At 51.4% G+C, this 8,012-nt stretch overlaps 1 protein-coding gene and 1 long non-coding RNA gene across 2 annotated transcripts in view; one reads left to right on the top strand and one right to left on the bottom strand.

Moving 5' to 3' along the window:
• Positions 1-220: 220 nt before the first annotated feature.
• LOC115029705 overlaps positions 221-8,012 on the bottom strand; it is a 10,848-nt gene continuing 3,056 nt past the window's right edge. The window contains exons 2-3 of the long non-coding RNA XR_003835253.1: positions 1,006-1,167; positions 221-458 (exon numbers count right to left, since the gene is read on the bottom strand). This is a non-coding gene — a long non-coding RNA (uncharacterized LOC115029705). The remainder of the gene's footprint in view (positions 459-1,005; positions 1,168-8,012) is intronic.
• The window catches only part of Ip6k3 (inositol hexakisphosphate kinase 3), a 23,486-nt gene continuing 17,844 nt past the window's right edge, over positions 2,371-8,012 (top strand). Inside the window, exon 1 of the mRNA XM_021149851.2 lies at positions 2,371-2,563. The gene's annotated coding sequence lies outside the window, so the exon portion shown is untranslated. The remainder of the gene's footprint in view (positions 2,564-8,012) is intronic.

Here is an 8,012-nt window from a genome sequence, read left to right as displayed (position 1 = left end):
TGAAGAAACCAGGACGGTAATCAGAGCTGTGCCGTGGGTGGAGCTGAGCTCAAGCCGGCTCACTTCCCTGGAAGCTGGGGTCACCCCTGGCTGGGGAGAGGCTGGCACACATGGAATTGATTGTACTTTTTTGTTTTTGTAGTTTTAAGTGCTAAGGAGAAAGGATAGGCTGAGACCCACATGCAAGCCTTTTAGTTTCAGATGATCCCGTAATTTGCCGCATCCCACGTTCAACCAGAATTCACTGATGGCACTGGGGAACGTTTGTGGTGGGGCCTCGCTCTGTTCTGTCCCATGTGGGGAAGGCCACAGAAGGGGATCTGGGCAGAGATGGGAAAGGAGCCCAGTGTGAAGGTTCCCTCAGCTGCCCCAGCTCCTCTGTACCCTTAGGCCTTTGTGGCCATAGTCAGATGTTTCTCTTGCCAGCCAGGCTTTGAGAGGGACACAGCTTGATCAACCTAAAGGATAGAAGGGAAGGCTGACCCGGGGCAGTCTAGACCTGATGTATGCCCTTTACCCCACACCATCTCTCCCTGGCCAGATGTTCATATAACTACCCCCCAGCTCATCTTCCCTCCCACCAGCACCCAAAGGCCCCCTGGGAAGGTGACACCGGGTGGCCTCTGTCTTTGATCCGCCTTCACCAGTGTGCTCCCTTTGGGGCACAGCCTGCACTGCACTGCCCCTGCACTGCAAACCCAAGGCTGACTTCCAGTGTACTGTGTTCTAGTTCCTTGGTTCCTCTGAGAAGCTCCAGGCTTGGGCTCCTGCCCAGTTCCCATCACTCCTGATCCTCTTGGCTTCCCCCTACCCTAGCTGGACCTTCAGTCTTCCTTCCCTCGGCTGCCGCCGCCATCTTCCCACTGTTTCTTTCCTCCTTCTGGTGTCAGGAGGTCACTTCCCAGGTCCAATCTGAGCTCCCTCCATTTGACTGAGCCTCTCTCTGTTCTGACAGGGTCCTCTGTTGGGAGAGTCTGGTACTACCAGGCCTCCAACAGTGCTTACCGGAAAGCACTTTGGGATTGACAGAGGGATGGATGGCCTTACTCTGGACCTGAGATCTTCTGAGCATCCACAACTCTTGGCAAGCCACCTGAGGTAGCTGGGAGTGGGTGGGGGTGCCAGGTGAAAGAGAGGACATGGCCTAGTTCAGCCTTGTTCTTCCTTCTGAGCAGGGATAGAAAAGAAAACAGAGAAGGTTGAGGTGGGATCAGTAGGTCTGCAAGTGCTTATTTAGTAGGGCTGTGTATTAGCCAGGATTCTCTAGAGTCGCAGAACTTATGGAATGACTCCTATATTAAGGGAATTTGTTATGATGACCTACAGTCTGTAGTCTAATTCCCCAACAATGGGCAGCTGTGGGTGAGAAGTCCAAGAATCTAGTGGTTGCTCAGTCCCACGAGGTTAGTTGTTTCCGCTGGTCTTCTGTAGAAGTTGGTTCTGGTTCCGGTTCCGGTTCCGACAGATGTGCTGGCAAGTAAGGTGAAGGTGTTGAGAGTCTTCCTTCTTCCCATGTCCTTCTGTAGACTTCCCGCAGAAGGCGTCGCCCAGATCTGGGATTTGATTTGTCCCAGGCTGACCTTGAACTCAGAGAACTCCTTGCCTTGATCTCCTGGGATTAAAGGAGTGTATTACCTTGCCTAGGCCTAAACGTTTCATAGCCACTGTAACTCACCATCTCCATGCTAAGATCCAGGTCAGAAACTTGTGTCTTCCAGCTTCAAGATCTGGATCACAGGTGTGCCCTCCAATTCTGGATTGTAGTTCATTCCAGATATGGTCAAGTTGACGACCAGGAGTAGCCACTACAGACTGCAGGCTCTCTCTGTGTGAGACCTTGGGTCCTACCCCAGCATCACATAAAGGACAGGTGATGAGAGGATTCATCAGGTAAGGGCACACGTCGCCAGGCCTGACCCTGAACTTCAATCCCTGAAACCCACATGGGGAAGAGAACCCATGCCTACAAGTTATACTCTGACCTCCACAGGCATGGCATGGCATGTGTGTGCCCTCACACATACATGCACACAGATATGTATGTATGTATATATGTATGTATGTATCTATCTATCTATATGTGTGTGTGTGTGTGTGTGTATACACACACACACACACACACATATAAAATGATTTTTTTAAATAAATAATTGAGGACTCTGTAGCAATTAGCACCTAGACTTCAGGACCAGTCACACTTCAAGATAGCTGAGCTGAATTCTCTTTCCTACCTCCTCCTACTCCCCCAAAACTTTCCCCCTCTTCCTAGTCCCTGCCCACCTTCCTCGTCTTTCCTCTCTCCTTTTTCCCTTCCCTCCCAGACCCCTGGCCCCACTCCAAAGCTGTGGATACCAGCTGACAGCTGGGCATTCAGGCCTAGAGGGTCAGGTGGTTTCCCTTACCCAGGCCACTGACAGCCTAGATCTAGACGGGAAACTCCACCCGGGCCCCAGCGGAGAACTGAGCTGGACCAGACCTTTCTCTGTGCTTGCAGACAGAGGAGAGCACTGAGAGACAAGAGCCCCTACTGCGCACTCCCTGATACCCCCAGAAAGAGGCTCTGGTGAGTGCAACCTTGATGTAGGATGGGGAAGAACCATCTTACTGAGCCCTGGATGGTTCCAGGGTGAGGAACAGAGGGTGTCAAGGCCAGCTCCCATGGTGGGGTAGCTTCCCTACAGACTGGTTGGGAATCATAGGGGATATAGGCCTGTTGGAGGTGTCTGTGACTTGGAATTTACCTCTGTGTGTGTGTGTGTGTGTGTGTGTGCATGCTTGTGCAGGCTGGGGTGTGCAGGGGCTGGGGCAGGCAGCAATTTAGAGATATGGGCATATGTCCATGTCCCATTTCTTCTTGTCCCCTTAGCATGACCCCCTCTCCCTCTTTCAGCCTGCACTAATGTGCTCCCCCTGGCCCACAAGTGGGCAAGCCAGGTCTACAGCAGTGGCTATGGATCATGGGTGAAGGGCTGGAGCCAGCCACGTTCCTTCAGACTGGGTTAAACCTTCCCAGAGGCAGGCATCCAAGGAGAGTCCTCCCTCCACACTTTGGAGCCAGGGATCAGCATGTCCTGTCCCATCAGCCCCACCCTTCTTCCTGGATGAGACCACGGGGGTCTGGTGACGTCAGTACCTGTGGGTGGTATCTTAGGGCCTGGGTGCAGGGACACCCTGGAGAAGGTTAGGTGGCAGAGGGAAGCCACTGAGAGACATTCATAGGAGACATGAACCAAGGCTAATGACCTCTGCTGCCCTAGACAGAGGCAGAATCTTGGAGACCCCACGCCTGCAGGGTCTTCAGTGGCCCCCGAGACCTGAATCTGAGCCATTTCTATGATCTCAGGGTTATACATGGAGGTATGGGAGGGGGACCCAGCCCCACTCCTTTGAAATAAGGTCTCATGTAATCCAGGCTGGCCTTGAATTTGCCATTATAGCCAAGTCTAGCCTTGAATCCTACATGTTCGCGCCTCTGCTTCCAAGCTCCAGGGCTACGTGTGTGCACCGCCATGCCTAGCTTAGCTTTGCTGGTTTAATTTTTCCTCTTGAAAGACCCTATGGGAAAACGGAGAGGATGCTGCCAGGCACGCTCGTGTAGCCTGTACTGGGCTCTGTGCATTCTCTCTCTGTCTTGCCACACTTCCTTCAGAAACTACCCATGAGACATCAGGGATCCGAAGTCATTTATGAGAGGCTCAGGTCCCACAGCACACCTCACTTGGTCCTGACAGAACCCCAGGGTCACGATCCTTCTGACATGGGCCACATCTGCACCTGGATCAGGAGGAATTCATCTGATTAAAGCTGTGTTAGACCAAGAGCCAGTCCTACCTTTAAGATTCCTCTCCGTCTCCAGAGACCCTACCTCCTCCCTCTGGTTCTCTCTCCAGAGGCCCTGCCTCCACCCTCTGATTCTCTCCAGAGGCCCTGCCTCCACCCTCTGATTCTCTCTCCAGAGGCCCTGCCTCCACCCTCTGATTCTCTCCAGAGGCCCCGCCTCCACCCTCTGATTCTCTGCCACACACCCGTTGAATTGAAGGTACTTACAGATGGGGAGTCTGAGGCTGGAGTCCCTCCTGTGGGGGTTCCCTGAATCTAGGCCCACCATGCTCTCTCAGGAACCTAAGAAGCCCTCCTCTGCCCCCATGCATTCTGCCTCCTCTTGGCTGCATTCTGGGGCCAGCAGCAGCCCCTCCCCTCTGCACAGGCACTTGAATAAATCCTCACCAGGCAGAAATCCTTATGGTTGCTGTCTTGTTCACTATCAGCCGCGGGGAACAGCAATAAACTTTATGAACATTGGTTGTTACGGAAGGAAACCTGCAGGCTGCTGGGGGAAGTGAGAGTGTGAGGCATACGTCTGCATCAGTGTTGTGTTGGCCTGCATTGCCCCGTGGCATTCTGCTCCTGTGCAATCCAGGGCACCTGCCTGTGTGCAGAGCCATTTCTCAGCCCCTGTCGGCCCCTGTCTCTGCTGAAGCAGCCATAAGAGGAGACAGACCCAGTCTTGATGACTTCGGAGCTTTTTAAAGACATTCCTGATGGGGCAGGAGAACTTCAGCTATGGGCTCTGCACTCTGGGACAGGTCTGGACAAACTCAGGGTGTCCCAAGAATATGCCCACTGGCTGTTAGCTGTGGAGGGGCTGCTGGCTTTAGTCTTCAGACAGTGTTAATCCCTCCTGGATATTCCTGGCATCCACACGTGTACTGCTGCCCTCTGCCGGGGAAGGGTGTGCTGGCAAGTCTCCCTAAGAGATTCACTCCAGAAATGGGCAGTGTAGGGGCCTCTGGTGGGAAGAGAACATAAGAACAGCAAGCATACACACATGAATGCAAACACACACACCACACACACATACATGCATACATATACACACACATAAACACACACCATCACACATACATAGATACATACACACACACATACACACACACATGCACCACATACACATACAGACACCTAACACACATGGACACACATACTTCACACATACATACACATATACACACAAACACACACATATATACACACACACACCACACACATACACACAGCACATACACATACATATAGACACATACACACATGGACACACACACACTATACCACAAACACCATATACACATATATACACATACACATAAACACACATACAGACACTCACCACACACATATACACACATGTATACATACGCACCACACACACACACATGTTCTGCATAATTCTTGTGCTTTCACCTTTAAAACTGTTGCTGGAGGCTGGGAAGTGTAGCTCAGTAGATAGAGAGCTTGTCTGATACTCAGAAAACCTAGGATCCTGTCCTCAGCACTGTGTCACTTGGGCATGGTGGCACACCCTGTAATACAAGCATCTGAAACTCCCCAGCCGATTACCACCTACGCCTTCTGAAATGGGTTCGGGTCCTCTTATCTCTAACAGACTGAAAAGACATTCTCTCGGGCATCACAAGGACACTGAACAGTACCTGTCCCAAAAGCAGGAAAATGAAACGAAATCAGGAAGACATTGGGTTCAAAACCAGCCTCGCCCGGAGACCCTGCCTCAAAAACAAAACTAAACAAACCCAAATAAGCAACAGCAGAAAGAAATCTGTTGCTATCTCTACCATAACATGCCATGCTAGCCTCTGGCAATCCCGTGTCTCCAGGACACAGACCTCTTGCCCACATTCAGGGATCAATCCTGTTGTATAAAGAAAGGCAGCAGACATGGGGAATGGGCTGCAAGTCATGTCTGAGGTCCTGGGTGCAGCTTAGAGGCCATGGGGCAGTGAAGCCTGCTGGGCGGGAGCCACTGAGGGACAGTGTCCCAGCCTTGCTTCTGCAGAGCCCTTCTAGGGTGCTAGTCTCTAGCAGTCAGCCTTCCCCATGCCCTCCCAGTCTCGGCAGCGAGCTCAGAACATTGCATGAGCTGTTGAGTACATTTGTCAGTGGCTGAAGGGCTTCCGAACTCATAATCATGGCATTAAAATTGTATTCGGTTCTCAAGCTGAGGGAATGTTGGGAGATTTTAAACATTAAGAGGGAAAGCGGGGGAGATCCCTTCTCAAAGAGAGAAATTGGTATGGAGATAAGTTTCTGGGCCGAGGGGTGTGGAGCGTGGCCCCAAGAGCCTGGAAATAGTGCCTTCCTGGGAAATAGATGTTCTCTGAAGACACATCTATCATCCACGGCCAGGAAGGTGACGTGTGCAGCCCCCCCAGAACTCACTCTGTATTGATCCCACCCAGCCAGAGAGCCAGGCAGGCCAGGCAGGCCTAGGGCTCCTGGGTTGTTCTCGAATGGACTTACAAACACATTAACTCCTTCTGGAAACATAACCCTCTGCTTTTGCAGCCTGGATGGGCCTGGATAATGCACGGCCCTCAGCCACGTGGGGAACTCTGAAACTCCCCTGCCCATTACCACCTAAGTGGTTTTAAATGGGTTTCGGGTCCTCTCATCTCTAATAGATTAAAAAGATTTCCCCTCAGGCATCACAAGCACGTTGAATGGTACTTGTCCCCAATTGGTGGCTCGGAGAGGCCTATGAAATGTACCTGAGAGCTTTGGAGACGAGAGGGCAGACCATAAACCACTCGGCGTTTGAATTGTGTGGCCCTGCTGTGCCTTGCTGCAGTCTCTTTCTTAATAATGTCCTTCCCAGAATGCCCTTCCCGTGAACACCTGAGGTTTTTCAGGATATGTTCTCTCTGAAGGCTTCTGTACCTCTGTAATTTGAGTGGGGACTGTCCCCTCCCAGGCTCTTCTCTGAGGCCCAGCAAGCTTGTGTATGTGTGTGTGCACGTGTGCGTGCGTGCACGCACACACACATACTAAAGGTTGATGTAAAATGTCTTCCACGGTTATCTCTCCACCTTATTTTTTTTATTTAAAATTATGAGTATGTCTCCAAACAAAAAACAAAAAAAAATTAAGTATGCAGGTTTTACATGTATGTACCATGTATGTGCATGTGTGTACTATATGTGTCCCTGATACCAGCAGAGTTCAGATCATCTGATCCTCAGAACCAGAGATATCGGTTGTTGGAAGCCATCAGGTAGGAGCTGGGAGCCGAACCCCAGTCCTCTACAAGAGCAACAAGTGCCCCTAACCACTGAACTCTCCTTCCAGCCTCTATTTCTTCATTTTGAGACAGGATCTCTCTACCCCGGCTGACCTAAAATTCGCTCTGTAGAATTCACTGTGGCCTTGATCCACTGCCTCCACCTGCTCCGTGTTGGCACTAAAGGTGTGTGCTACGGTGCCTAGCAGCTACCTTAGTTTTTGAGACAAGATCTCTCATGGGATCTCCAATTTGGCTAAGCCCCAGGAGCCCCCCTGTCTCTCTGTTCCGGGGCTGGGGTTACAGGGATGTACCACTGTAGCACGTCTGTCCTTCTCATGGGTGCTGAGATCTAAAGTCAGATGCTCAAGCTTCTACAGCAAGCATTTCAGTCACTGAGCCTTCCTGCCTCCCCCTTCCTCCGACCTGCCCCCCCCCCCAAGCAGGGCAGGCTGAGCTCCCCTCTCCCCAGCCTCCCCCATTGTCCACCAGACTCAGCACACACACACACACACACACACACACACACACACACACACACACACCACTCTAGTCACCTACTCCTGCCCTGTCTTCTGCCTCCCTTTACATACCTGCCCTGAGCAGGTCTTCTTCAATCTCTCCGAAGCTAAGCCAGCCTCTCCCCTGCTCCTGATCACTTCATAGTCACCTTAACCTCAGCCCAATGCAGAACTCCCAGCCCTTCCATAGGACCCTCGTTACTAACTATGCAAATAAGTAGGATTCACTGTGGTATCCCAGTGTCTGCAGGTGGAGGACCTGATTCATGCCCACCCTTTCTGGTCCCAGCCATTGCTCTTGTACTTTCCAGTCAACCTTTTAGGTTTCCATGTGAGAGAACATGCTATTTCCATGTGAGAGAACATGCTATTTCCATGTGAGAGAACATGCTATTTCCATGTGAGAGAACATGCTATTT

This window comes from Mus caroli, chromosome 17, assembly GCF_900094665.2.
Source record: "Mus caroli chromosome 17, CAROLI_EIJ_v1.1, whole genome shotgun sequence".
Classification (NCBI taxonomy): domain Eukaryota; kingdom Metazoa; phylum Chordata; class Mammalia; order Rodentia; family Muridae; genus Mus; species Mus caroli.
This window is presented reverse-complemented; position numbering and strand designations above follow the sequence as displayed.